A 14860-nucleotide genomic window follows, 5' to 3' on the forward strand; every position below is an offset into this window, starting at 1 on the left:
CTTGATATACCTTTTCCTTGTTTAAATAATATACGTTTTTGATTATTATTACCTCCAGTGGGGATCTTGATTTTATCATCTTTTTGTTGGGACAGGGGTACGAACAAGATGAACAGTTTATCCTATAACGGAACAGCAATCGGTCTTAGTATATCTAGTTTACATTTGGCTGGAGTTCATTCAATTGCGAATTTTATTAATTTTAAGAAATCATCTCGAATCTTAGTACAGACCAAGGGACAATGTCGTACTGTGACGTCTGCTGCGTGACGGAAATATCTTAGATATATGGATTTAGCGTAGGTTGATTTTTCCGACATGCAGTAATATTGCAGAATAATAAAGTCTGTGGAAAGTTATTAGTTTGTATACGAGTCATTGCACATGTTGCATGCAACTGCCAAGTTTATTGGCGTCAACAAATACTTTGCTAAGGGATATGGGAGCTGTGTTCAGCTACTGTACACCTATGCATGAGAAGGCGCAAAAAGAACCTTCAAAGTCCTATCATATTGGACACCTGTCGCGCGTTCGAAGGTAAGCAAGCTTCATCTGTGCCTGGGTTAAACAGCCTCGTGCCGTATCTTCCGACAAATGCGGCAATCCTGATTCATTAAGGTTACGCTATACTCTTACTATATCCATCTCGTTTAATGGCGTTAAGGACTCACATCCACATAGAGAATGAAAAATGTAACAAATAAACCCTCGTTATGACATAAGTGGTGTCCGTCAAACTCATTGATTGCCAGCATCTCACGCTAAGCAGAAGGTCCCTATATGCTCTATTAACAATTGGATAAAGACAACATATCAATAGTTAAATAACAAATATTGTACTTGTTCAAACTATAGGAGCATTCATTAATTTGGCTCGGTATTATGCCACACCGAAACCAAACGTTTGCACTACGTCTGTTGCTGGTTACGTAAAGGACCCTAAACGAATCTTATTATTTACGTGCTTCAACTCATATTACCCCAGACTACGATGTATTTTGTCGTGGGGATTAACAGTACCCGCGGACCTACGGAGCTCAAAGGCGTATAAACGAGCCTTCAACTTCAGCCTTAGTTGTTCACAGTCAATAACGGCCTTTAACAGAGAGCTACTGGCTTGCACGTGTTAACAACACCGTAGGGCCGTATATAGAAGCAACTTGTAATGGTGTCTAAGAGACTCAGTAGACGGAAGCAATGGGGCATTCCAGGCAGAAAGTCGGCAGAGGACGAAAAACCTTCAATATGAAAGTGAGGTACAAGGAGCGAGAGGGAATGTAGTGAAAATGAGACAGTAATTTGGTATAGGTTAATGCCACAGCGTTCACTGTATACAATTTCCCTCTTTTTTTCATCATCAGATGATGTTACCACATTAAATTTTGCAGAAGCGGCTGGATACCGCTATACCAGGAGTAGCTTACGCAACATAACGTAGCTTTGCTTCTCCTTGTATCGACCACGGCAGGGTGATGAATCGAAGATGATCCGAGTGCTTGGTACATTCGGGATAATAAAGTAAAGACCTGATGTTAATGGCTATGGTCTTCCTGCCGCCGGAGCTGCAGGCTCTCCTGATGATCCACTGGCTTCGACTGAACGCCGACAGAAGATGAAGGGTTAAGAGAGACACGAAAGGAAGCGAAGTAGTTACAGCGGCAAGCAAGGCTCTGGTTAAATTTTCCTTCTGTCGTTACAAGAACAGACGGCGCTGCTGTCGAAGCACCATCAGCCGTTCACCATGGCGTTTTACCCCATGAACGCCACATGGATCTCACTCGTCTATGTACCTGGCAGTCAACTATCTTTTTCTGCAGGGTACACCTACTCCACTTCGTCTGCCTCAGCGTAAGTACGTCTGGTAGCCGCGACTGCGGCTCTATGCTGCGATATGCGGCCATGTCAGTCCATGGACGGACAAGAACAGGCATGCTAGCACGCATATGCACATACGGGCTATTTTCTGATGCGAACCCATCTCTGCTGCGACCCTACGAAACGTGGGCCGGTAAAGCATATTCAAAGGTCTTTCATGCCTTCGAGACTCGTGCAATTACTGGTACTAGTTTTTACGCGCGCGCTACATAGGGAGAAAAAAAGAACACGGTGCGGAAAATCAAGAGCAACCCGTCTGATGTCCTAGTGAAGAGAAAAGGCACAAAGTGAAGAGAGCAAGTGTACGCATATATGCCACTATGTTACGAGTCGATGTAGTGACTGTAGATGACGATGCTATATGTATGTTGTTCTGCTGTCTCGATGCAAGAGAAGACAGTGTGCCCCAGAGAATAATCTTGTTTCTTTTCTAGGCCCGCTTTTGCGAGGGAATGTGCAGTGGTTCCGCCATGCAGCCATCTAGCCTCCGCCAGCGGGGCACACCATGCACTTACGATCGTTATCTATACATATAATAATATCATATTTATCTCCTTAGGCGGATCAGCGGGAAGAATAGCAGCGGCAGTCGACAGACAGCAATGGCTGCCGGTATGGTCTCGCGGCGTCAATCTTTTTCTGCGCTAATGCAATGTTACCAGTACGATCGAAGACCTTCGGAAGGCAAGCTGCCAATATAGGCTGGAAGAGTGCATGAAAAATAGGCTTGTCCAATTGGCACATAGCGAAAAGTATGTATCCCAACACCTAGCCAGTCTGCGGGATGTGGCGTCCTATTTACGGTAATGCAGTTCACTTAGTTTCGATCCGGTCCTTTGACTCATATTCGTGTTTTCTTTAATTATGGGTGAGTATTAACGGCGACCGTTTTATGTGAGCTACAAATTACAGAGCTGGCTGCGATGTTGATATTGAATTGGCAGGGAAACAAAACTATTTTTAGTTATAGCTCGATAAGATTATTTTTATATACTATGTATATGCCGTATACAGGATGCAACGATGCCTTGGGGGCGGAAAGTGTAGATGATAAAATTTAATGATATCGGTGGAAATTTTTTCTGTTGCCTTACAGTTTGATCGTAGTCGATACTGATAGCCTCATCTATATCTGCTATGGGATATGCTACAAGCAATACGATGCATATCTTAAACCTATGAGTAAACGTGATGAGCTGTGAAAGCGCTCCTATCTGTGTTGAGTTTGCTAATTTTTTTTGGTGAAGGAACTACTTTCATGGTTACTTGAATCTAAATCGGCCAAGCAGGCCAAGTCCTACGCATCTAATAAGCCGGTGGTATGCGGTTACTCGAAGTACGGGTAGCTAAACATGGAAGACTATAAGTACTCCAGCGGTAAGTATTACTACTCATGTATATGTCTATTATGCCAAAGCTGCGATACAGAGACAGCTAATCAAAGTAATCTTAGACAGGGTTGAACAACGCCTAAATGTATCAGTATGCTGGAACCTCCTTCTATTTCTCGTCGGAGTAGAGTTTCAACATACGATATGTGCATTATCTTGCACACATTGTAAAGTACGCAAGTGATTAAGACATGTGGCCCTGTAGGAAAAAATTAGTAATTCACTAAGTTATATGCGTGCCCACTGTTTATTTTACGGCGCAAAAAAACCCAACATGGTACATAATAACGAAGTTAGCCTCATTTCTGTTTGTTTTCCGTTTAAGATGATGTTTAGGAGATTTTTCACTAACTATTCTTAGAAACGGAACACTTAGTAAAATAGGAATCAAAAAGCTACCAGTTTTGATAGACTGCTTTCGCGAAATTCGATTAGCACCCGCATACGTGTCCCAGCATTCGTCAGTAAAGCAATGACGACCATGCAAGACAAATTGATCTCCCATAGAAGTCAGCCACTCGAACCAGCCTGCAAGAACACATCGAGCTAAATGAAGACTATTCCTAGTAAACCATTCAAAGTTTTTCTAGTAAACATGATGGTTCACTCACGATAACCCATCTTAAGATTTGAAAAACTGCCGTAAGCACAGTTTCTTTTGTCCTTACCCAGCTCTTCTAGACGATGGTATTAAGCGTAAGCGCCGCTAACAAAAATTTGTTATTTAGGGCGACCGTGGCGCGAACGCAACTACTAAAACATGCGTATTTCAGAATAACGGGCAACTCTAGGCTTAGGTCAAGACTGCGAGCGGGGTAAGGCCGTTGTGGCGACAGGTGTCTTTTAGTAGGAGTGAGTCTTGAATTCACGTAGCGTTGCGGCCCCCCGCAACCGGCAGACTCCGTTACGATATAACGGAAACTTCTTAGTCTGCAGCATGCAGGCTGTAGCCAGCTACGAACGGAGAACTGTAAAAAATGGCGAGCCCCCCCCCGCTTGCGCTATACGCGTCCGCATTCGCAAATATACAACCTGTGGCATTTTGCCCCTAGCCATCGCTGCTGCGAGTTTTTCTCTACTTTGAATTGAATCAAAATGGCAAGCACGTACTTAAAGAACTTGGAATTGTTTTGGCGAAGGAAAAATGTAAGCGCGAGCAAAAATGAAGAAGACCCGAGATAAGCTAAATTAAAAGCTTTCCGGCATCTTAACGTTGTTGTAAAAATTCCAATAAAATAGGCAAAAGCTTTAAGAGGTAGAATATTCCAGAAAGAAAAACGGGCGGCATGCGTGGCAGTGTACGTGTCGGAGAACAACCGGAAAGGCACCGTACTTCTGACAGTACAGACTATACGAAAGTTCTAGACCATTAGTTATTTTGTGCGTTACGTTTTATACCTTTGTTTTTCATTCACGTCTCACTCTGTTTTCTTTCTAGCTTTGAATAATGCATTTTTCAAAGAACGAGGTAGCACCGAATTGCGAAAAACGTGAACTTTCAGGCCTGAGTGGGACTGGTTGGTTATCAGAACCAGCAAATCATCCTATCTGTTTCATCCGTTTTCACTGTCGATCGATCGCTATCGTCTGATTGTTTTATACGGTCAACATGAATGATGGCGACACCCACGTGTTACGCAACACACACTCAATCTATAGAGGACCGGACGCCTTCAGACGGCTTACACTTACCCAGATTACGTGACTGGCACGCGGTGCATTCTGTTGAAGGTGCTTCATCAATTGAGAACCCATCTTTGCCAAAATGGGAACGAGGAGGTGAAAAGATTGAGGCGTTAGTGTTCCCTACTCCTCGGGATCATCGCGCCTAATTCCAGCAGACTCAAAGGGCATGAAAGAGATGGTAGGAGGGGGGGGGGACAGAGAAAGAGGGAAAGAATAAGATGGACGGAGCTCGACGTTCTCCGATAAGGTGACCGAGTAAATAGGACTATGTGCGCGAGCGCGACGGAATGTCTAAGATAAAAGAACAATCAGACAGGAAGCCTAGAGTTTCAGTAGGGTTTCAGGTCCTGGCGCTCCCTATTCATACTAGCATTAAGCATAATCTTTACAGGAGAATATCTAGGTTGCTGACCGGGACTTGGACGGTGCAACCCAACAGCGACTATTCAAACAGGACATAATACGGGCAGTGCATTATGGTAATAGCCAGGCCTTTGGATGTGGTTCGTAAGTTGATTCGCTGATTCAATCGCTGGATTAGGCAAGAGGTTGACTGCTTGTTGGCATTTCACCCATAATGAATAGGACATGACAGCAATGTGCACAATATAACCTATTCTGTAATTGGGTTGCTGAACGCTAAGAAAAAATGGGCTCACCGTTGCTTGGTCACGAAGTTCGTCTGCTTCAAAACGAAAACTGTGTTTTCTTTGCGCATGCTTGTCGTTAGTATAACATAGCACAAAGAGAAAAGCTGGCTGTAACTAATACCACATTAAAAATTAGTTAACATACAGTACAATATTTATTGTGGCGGATCACATAATTATTGCATTAAAGCGACAATGGACTTTACTGAAGATGATTCAACGTCAGGTAGTTATATAAAACAATGTAGCGCGTTCTTACAATACTTGACCTTTACATAATAAATTTGGCTTTAAGGATAGATGTAAATGTTCGGAAATTAGCGTATTTTTTCGATGCTAGAGTCCGCGCGACCCACGTACAGAGCTGCTATTTGTCATACCAAAAATAGGGTGACTGTCTTCGTCTTAAGAACTCCTTATGTACAAAACATTCTGATGTTTTACCTCAGTGCTGTAACACGGTGGATCTCTTGGTTAGTAGAATCTCGGCACTAATTTCTAAGCCTATCATACCACTGGCCGGCGTCTCGTATTGAGAGGTCTACTATATGCTACCCTTAGACCCCACTCAGTGCTGCAACTTTGACTTCGGCCGTTGGCCTCATCGGAGCCCACTGGTTTTAGCTTCAGTTGGCCCCCTTTTCCCGTGGTAACTCTTGCCTGCCACATCGTTAGTTTGGGTTCCCTGTAGGACCAGGAAGGCACATTAAGAAGCAACGTCAGGAAAAGTAGCAGTAAGAACGGTTGGGAACCACAAGATGGCGTAGTGGTGACGGCAGGAGCAGTTACAGGAGCAACTATAAGCCAGCACAACTAACACAACCTCGCTGCTCAATTGCCCGGTTGAACAGCCGACATCAGCTTCGTTGAACCATGCGTCCGTTTTGTGGCAGGATAGTTTCGTCCGAGTCAAACGACCCCTAGAAGGAGCCAGAGCTCCTTCTGTTAGGCCAATAGATGTCAAATGAAAGCCTTCGTAATTTGCGCGTAGCAGTTCGATGCTAGCGGACTCCGCCCGGCCGCAGTATAGAATACCAGTTTCTTTTCTGCCACTCCGAAACATCTCTTTTCACCCACAGGGCAGCAGCCCAGGGCATTCGGATAGGCACTCGGCCATCACTCCACTGGACTTCACCGTTTTGCCGGCACTACTCCTTAAAGTCTCATAGTTGTTCTTCTGACAACCGTTGGTTCTTGCAGTTCGGCCGCTAGATCTGTGAGGGTGCGACATATGTTGGATATTGACTTCGGATGGATCATCGCTACTAACATAGGCTTGCCATCACTACCGTTTCCGAAAGCGGTGATTTCGAAGTGGCCTTAGGCCGGGCTGAGCCAAACCACGTACAGTCAGAGCCAAAGCACGACTGGCTGTAGAACAACATGAGTAGTAACATGGCGCCAGAGTGTGTTTTTAGGTAAGGCCGATGCTATCATGGATAAATAGCAAGCTCTGGAAACGGCTGAGACCGTAGCCACAGCTAAGCAATAGCAGATAAAGTTAGAAAAAGCAGAGCTACAACTGCCGTAGTAGCAGCTGGCAATAGACAACAAACAAACCTATTGTTGTTTTTCCTTTGAGGGCCCTTTTTGTCTGTAGTATTGCTGTGGGCCTGCAAAACGCCACCATAGAAGCGTAGTAAACCAAAAGCAAGAGCAGGGCGCATTGGATTTCCTATTGTCCTTATTGCTGTTACTGGGCAGCTGATTGCTTAGGTCTTCATCCTCCGTAGGACCAACGCGTGCGGAAAAGAAAGAACGCAAAATAGATAAAATCACTCGTATAACGTCTGCCGTCTGCTATTACCCCAGGCTGCGTTGTTCGCCTCGACTGATTCCTTTTTCCTTTCTCTTTGCCTCCCGTCTCTCTGCATCCCAGAAGTGATGACACTTACGTCGCCTGCGACGCTATCTAAATCATCCCACCAGCACGTTAACCGGAATAAGGCTTTGCGGCGGCGTTATTGTTGTTGCTGCTGCTAAAGCTGTTACGCTTAGCAATGTACAATACCCCACGAGTTGTATACCCCATATATTTTATTCTCCTTTGTTTGCTTGTCCGACTTTCTAGTTCCTCGTTTCTGCAGTTAGGCACTTTTTTGCACAGAAGCGAACATCTGTTCTTCGTTTTTCATTTTCCTTCGCTTTTTTGCTTGTTTTCCTTTGGTTTGCTTGTTTTGGAACTAATTAGACCGATGAACGACCACTGTTTGTTGCCTTTTTCGGATTTTTCAGACGTCGGGAAGGAACACTTTACACTCGCTTTCTCTCGTTGTGATCGTCGTACATTTGTATTGTTCTGACCGTTCAATGCCATCGGTGTTGGCTTAGGAGCGACTATTCCTGCGTTCGACGATGCTGTCCAGTGACGCCGCAAATGATTGCCAATGGTACAGCAGCTTTTACCCCCCATAGACCCTTAGGTGATTTGAGCTACTCGCATAAGTTTGCGCCTGGTCTATCGCTTCTGCATTCTAAATATGAATATTATATGAGCCAGACGCCAAGATTCTTCTACCCGATCCCCTCGTCCGCCGGCATTTGATGTATTGTATTGCGGCCCACTTGTTCGCCGTCCCTCTCATCCGTTAATCGTTCCTCGATAGAATTTCTCTAGTGTTTACCACTTGAACGAGGTGTTGAAGCAGCAACGAAGGTCGTCTGTGGGCTCTCTAACCTGTATCTCCCGTCCGCCTAAACCGTTTGGCCCGTTGAGCTAGCTACAGGAACTTCTAGCTAGGCCACTTTTCCTGCTCAACTAGACAGCAGCGCTAATACATAAACGAGTGTGTTTCAATGGGACTTTATTTAGCAAAAAGTATGAATGATTGGCGGATTGCACCAGCAGGATCAAGCTTCGGCTTTGCACATCGGATGCTGTGAAGAACGAGATAGGTGCCACCTAACGCTGCGCCTATATTGCGCTTTTGGAAGCTTATTTTATCTTTCGAGTTGCAGTTACGGTCGCTGTCGACCTTCGTCTGCATTTAATTTTTATCATTAACGGCTTTAGTTATGAATTAATACAAAGTCATGTGAATCGTATAACGTATTATAACACTGATTCACTTGGTTACCCAATGAACATCGTAAGAAGTTAGTCTGAACCGCGTTTTGCTTGTTCAACCCCATGGCCACAGCCTCGAGTGACTTGTGGCGAATTACTTGTGTATTTACCCTTTACAGACAAAAAAGAATGGAAGACGAATTGGCCCATTAGACCCATGGAGCAGTTAAACATACATAAGATGAGTATCATGGAAATGGACGCAAAGCTCTCTTGGGATGTAGAACTGCTTTTATGGTCTTTTTTTGCACTGGACGTTACTTATTCATTTAAGTATACTGTTTGAGTGTAGAATATCAAGTTTTTCCATGCATCGAATTGTTTAGAAAGCGGTCCCCGCTGGTTATGCTAGCCAGATTCCAACAGCATAAAAGATATAACATATTCACTGCAGGTAGTATTTATGTGACTTCTTTGCGATCCCCAATTGACTGAGCAAACTATGCTCTAACGAATGAAATAATAGAGATCACCTTGAAAGTCTATAGAGTGAGACAATTGTCGCTTTAGAAGAACTTAAATCATAGTTGGGCTTTATTTTCGTTCATTGAAAAAAAAAGATACATTTGGAACTCGGCCGTACTCGGCTACAGATCATAATCGTTAACTGTACGGTATAACTTGTTTATATACTTTGTTTTATATGTTTATAGGTAGTTTTATAATATCTAGGTTTATATACTTAGTTTTGGAGCCACACTTCACTACCGTGGCCTAACTAATGGGTCGCTCTTTCAAGTTTTTTGCTTTTGATACTCTATATTATTCTAGACATAAGGTGCACTATGTTCATAAATTGGACTCACCGCAAAAGAGCGAACAATCATCTACGTTTCGCTTAAAAACAAACGGCCATATTTGTAGGCTACGAGAATCGCCAGGAGCTTCATCACTTCTATCGAGCGCGCAAGGAGTGTTCGGAGAATCGCCAGGAGCTTCATCACTTCTATCGAGCGCGCAAGGAGTGTTCGGAGAATCGCTAAGAATCGGCTCTCTGCTGGAACGAGATTCACGACCTGTGAAAGTACGAACTAATTTAGACGGCTCAGCGCTAGGATGACCCGACGTCGACTTGCTGCGGGAATCGGGACCAAATAGGCGAGCACGCGGTGTCTGCAGATATTTCGCTCGATAATTCTCGCCAATTCCCTGCAAAACAACGCTTAAAACTACTGGAAGTAACACTCGAAAGATGGAAGAAAGTTTAATTAAATAGACCGTATATATCCAGCATGTTTGATAGAATATATTACTTTTTACGTATTGCACGTGAGAAAACCTACCCTGGCACTCTTAATGGAGGGTTCTTGCTGTTAAACGCGGCGATCAGAATACTTATTGTTCTAGATAATGTATGTAGAAGGTCCTTCCAAAACAATGTGCTACAGTTGTGTGCAGCTTCTCTTTGGCAGACCAGATTGGCTGTTTTTTTGACATTTTTTTCCTGTCACTGGAGTTATCATATCATAGTAGTGTTTTTTGCCAAGCTTTTATCTTCTAACCTGGTACGCCTTTGCCGTGAAGCGGGTCTATTTAAAGGAAAAAAGGCAAATGAATGCAAGTAAAGCAGCTGCGGCAGCAGAAACCGACCCGTAGGACGGCAGCAAACTGGCAAGACGAAACACGACTAAAGGACTATATGAGCTCACACTCCAAATATTTGTCCTGTACGCTATTTTTCCATGCGTTCGCTCCAATAGGTCACTCGATTCTCTCGTGCGCTGCAAGACGAGCACGGTTGTCATGCAGACGAACTATATGCTCCTTTATAGTCTGTTATGCTCTGCTCTGTCTTTACGCCGTGGTACCCAGGTCTAACATGCTAGAAAAGGGGATGAGATACCGTTATTGCTTGCCGGCTTCGACTTGACAGCCGTCTTCCGTTCGCCATCGGCTGGTAAAAAACGCCTTCGAAAAGAAGCGTTCCTCTCCCTAGAAATGGGAGAAAAACTAGGTCGGTACCAAGTCCACGTTCAGTTGAACGATAAAGCGGGGCATCGTTTTTCGATTTAGTTAAACGAGCTTCCTAACATTTTGCCCCTATTCTCTCACAGGTCTTTACGCATGCTTAACTTCGCACACAATCTTCAATCTCATACGAAGGTTTGGCGCATTTGACTATGAAACCCGACCAGGCCCACAGCTCGAACCATTGCGGCTGTATATAGTTTGCTTTAATACTATTGCATATGTTCACAGGATTGCAGGTGTTTTTAGCCTTATAGCAAGTGCTTAGGAATGCTGTTATAGTTTGCTTCGAGACTAGTTTTAGCTACTGAATAAGCAGACACTGACGAACGCGTGTAAATAGAAAAAGTACGCATATCATCAATGTGTTATAAGATGCGTATAAATATATGATACCATTTAGTGTTTAAACTCGTTATACCTAACCAGCTAACAGGCAGAAATGTTAACGGTAGTGAGATCGTAGGTCCTCTGTTACCGCAACAGGTAATGTTAGGGAACTGACATTGAATTGTGAATTTAGTAGGCACTGAGACAGTACAATGACTCTAAGAAACTGGGTAGAAAGAAAAACTCTTTAGGTATTGTTTCATGTATGTTAAGTCACACTCGGCCCAAATATCGAAAGTTGAAGCTTTAAACCGCCCAATGTCGAGTATTCGTTGTGTTGGCCTCAGTAAATGGTGTTTAGTTTAAAGGTAATATCTGCGTCGGTAGTTGTGCTCGCAAGCATGCTCACACCGTATTGTTTCGTCTAATATGTCGATAGGAGTGGCTGCAAGCTGTCATTGAAGGGGGGTACACAATCTTCCGGCTTATGGCCGCTTGCTACAGCGTTGCAGCACCCGTGGCTAACTAAGTTCTGGATTGGCCCGTTGAAGGCGCCACTGTCGAGGGCCGTGACGAGCCCTCGGGGTCGGGGTGCTATAAAAGGTGACGCCGGAACGTGCGTCTGGGAGATCCTTGCGCACTCGAAGACTGAGGCGCTACAGCTGGTCTCCGGCCCTTCACGCGGCATGCTGCTAGACGAACGACGTTCGTCCAGTGTATAGTGTACAACATAAGCACCCCACTAACTACCGTTGATACCAATCAAGCCACTAAAGTTATTGCATAGTTATTTATCGTTTCTTTGAAGAGATAAAGGAAACTGTTAACGGAAGCATAGTTGTAATAGTTATATTCTAATTCTATTCCTGCTATTTGTCCCCAGCGGGAAGTAGTTCTAGTTAGTTAATGTAGTTCTATGAAATAGTCAGGCTGTGACCGAAGTCCATGTTCGTCTATATCATCAATCAGCATATATTGCAATCACCCATAGACAGAGGTGTAGTTCATCTATCTTTCTCGAACCGCCCCACGAAGACAGCGACAAGAGAAAGATTTCAGCCTGGTATGTTTTCTTAGCAATCGAAATAAACCGAGTGCGAGGCAAGTACTTGTTAGGTTGCTATATAATGTAGAAGTATCGGCAAAGAGACCCCGAAATCGAAACAGGGAACTAAGCAAAACGTTAAAGAAGAACACAGTCAACGGCAAGAAAAAAAAAAAAAGAAATAAATTAAGGTTAATACAAATGTACTGAGATTGTCGTCAGTTAATGATTCGTCACCTAATGTTGTGTGTGTTTCGTTGTTGATATAATCTATTACCACTGATTTAACAACAACTATTACTGCTGTGAAGATGAACTTTTCGCGAAGTAAGCATAAGAGTGTACAGAAGCCAAAGTGAGAAATAGGATTGTTGATATACGCTTTATGTCGTGTGATACGTCAGATCAGTGTTGCGGATCTGACACCTCGTCGCGGTCGATCCGTGCTAGTCCTGATGCGAAGTGTATAGCGGCGGTAGGAAACAGCGACGTCGAAGAAGGAACCCAAGAAAATTAAAGGATTTGAGTCTGAAGAGAATCATTTGGTCAGCTTCTAGAACAAGTCCGTCTAGGGCGTGGCGAGAACGGAAGGGTCTTAGCCGAAGTTCCGATCCGCTAAAACTCAGGTAGGTTAGAGTCACGACTGATTATGTATATTCGACACGTGGGGCGCCAGATTTAGTTCTTCGTAGTCGAAAACACGTGAAGAATGTTGTATTACATTTCACGCCCATTTATCTAGTTCCAATTTGACGAAGAATGCTTGTATTGCTAAACAGCGTGTATCTTGCTGACAGCGAGTGAAGGCCATTTAACTGGTTATCACCGCTCCTGTTCGATACTAAGACCATATGTATAACTGTTAGTGGGCCGTGTTGCTAACAATAGAGAGCAAGACAATGCACGTGTCGTTATAAACACGCGTCTGATAACATACGTGTTTTCAACGGATGACATTGAATCAGCGCTGATGACCCACTAAAGCAAATCATTTAATATGTGTTGTTGTTGTTGATTGCAACTAGTTGCGGCGTCATCGACGATGACGCTAGCGAAGACTTGCCGTAGCGAACATTGAGGGAAGCACATAGCACTAAAAAATCACACCGCAGATGTCGGACGAGCCAAACGCCATCGAGCTTACGCAGAACCACGCTGGTAGCATCAGCTCCCCAAGGAGCCTTTCTCGCGAAATCGAGAAGTCGACTCTCTCGACGAGAATTGCTCTAAGTTCTCGACTAAGATTGGTGGAAATGGAGTGCTAGAAACAGGCGCGAGTGGGTATAAACTGTGGGAAAAAAAGGGACTGAATAAAAGAAAGAAACGAGGCAAGAGGGAAGGAACCTTGGACTTTACGTTTCTCCATTTCGCCGCCCGACGCTCCTTCTGTACGTTGGATTCGGCCGTGTTGCCTGTTTTGGGATTCGTGCTGCTATTACTATTGCTTAGACGTTCCGAGTTTTTGAAAGCAACGGTTCAGGCCAAAGAGATTGGGTTCGTTGGGCAGAAGTTCAAACGGGTCGAAACTATTCTGGCAATGTGTGCGTTATCTTTGCTGACCGCCTCGTGCTCGCTACAGCTGCTGGTGGTCTGGACGAAATTGCGCAGCTCCACAACACCTATCCCTAACCCTCAGCGCCTCCTTCCCTGATCACGATACGCAGAACGACCAACACGTTACCCATTGAAACGAACAAACCCAAAAGTCTCTGCCGTGTGAAGTACGGACCAGACTGAATACTTACGTATGCTATGCAGCGCTCTCTACCCAGAAAACGTATAGGTGGTAGAAAAGAACGTTCTTTCATCATAGTCAACTTTGCCAGCGCCCCTGCTGCTACTTCTAATCTAACGGAAAAAGAACAGTGTCATTATGTAGAGATATTTACATTACGATAGCAGATCTTGCCTGTAGGTACAGCGGGCCACATCGGGCCACTTAATCTCCAAACTACAGAATCTTATTCCGTCAGTTAGAGCAAACGAAACATTTGTAAAGTAATATTGATGTGAGTACAGGCGTGGATTTTCCCCTTTGTTTAACATTTTTAGTCGAAAACGGCGTTTTTCAAAAATACAGTGAAACATTTTTGAAAGTATGCACATTTCAACTACTGACTTACCTAACCTCTTGAATGGCGTACTACTTGCTTGACATTTCGAGAGCTCAAATAGAGCGGCGGATGAACAGTGGCAGAGTGATATGTTAATTGCAACGGCAGGACAGATAACGAGAGGGCTGTAATGGAGCATCTAACTCAGGACAATTAAATATCGAAGCAAGCTGAATAAGCTAATATTTTTTTCTAAAATTTTACCCGCACGCTTTAGTTTGTCAAGAGGCACAATACAAACAACGCCTTTATCAATGAAGACATAATATAACGTGCTGTCTTTATTTTATCTTGCGATTTACAAATTCCCCTAATGTTAAATTAAATCCTGCGTAGCAGTTTGATTGAAACACACATTCGCACCATAACAAGACGTCATTTGTTCTCTAGCTATGCGTTGTCTTTTCAGATGTATGCTCTATGTTGCTCCAGGACAAACAAGACGTCGTTCCACAGCGATTAAGCACCATACGGCGTTGCGCGCTGTTAGTATCTAAATTCGGGTGATAAAGGGGCAAAAGGTGGTGGAAAAATGCTAAGTGCAGTAACGGCGAAAGCCCACAGCGAGACAGGGAATTCTGAATGGGCTTTTTTTCCGCATAACGAGCTAACTAGAAGGCATATAACAGCCTATTGTTTCATTCATTGGAAGCAGAAGAGGAGTAATACAGATTTAAATTATTTTTTCTAACTTTTTTTTTCATTCTTCTCAGCGCTTAGGCGATGTCTCCTAC

At 43.9% G+C, this 14860-nt stretch overlaps 1 protein-coding gene across 6 annotated transcripts in view; it reads left to right on the forward strand.

The window, feature by feature from the left end:
* The window catches only part of LOC111250258 (tetratricopeptide repeat protein 39B-like), a 164128-nt gene that overhangs the window by 94190 nt on the left and 55078 nt on the right, over window positions 1-14860 (forward strand). Inside the window, exons 1-3 of one of the 6 annotated variants that reach the window (XM_086987471.1) lie at window positions 2012-3252; window positions 5344-5459; window positions 8789-12638. The exons of 1 other annotated variant lie outside the window; for it this stretch is intronic. The gene's annotated coding sequence lies outside the window, so the exon portion shown is untranslated. Of the gene's footprint in view, window positions 1-2011; window positions 3253-5328; window positions 5460-7837; window positions 7993-8653; window positions 12639-14860 lie in introns of those variants that run through there. 4 more of the 6 variants (XM_086987472.1, XM_086987473.1, XM_086987475.1 and 1 more) reach the window with 4 other exon arrangements.

This window comes from Varroa destructor, unplaced genomic scaffold (assembly GCF_002443255.2).
Source record: "Varroa destructor unplaced genomic scaffold, Vdes_3.0 BEIS01000004.1, whole genome shotgun sequence".
In the NCBI taxonomy this organism is placed as follows: Eukaryota; Metazoa; Arthropoda; class Arachnida; order Mesostigmata; family Varroidae; genus Varroa; species Varroa destructor.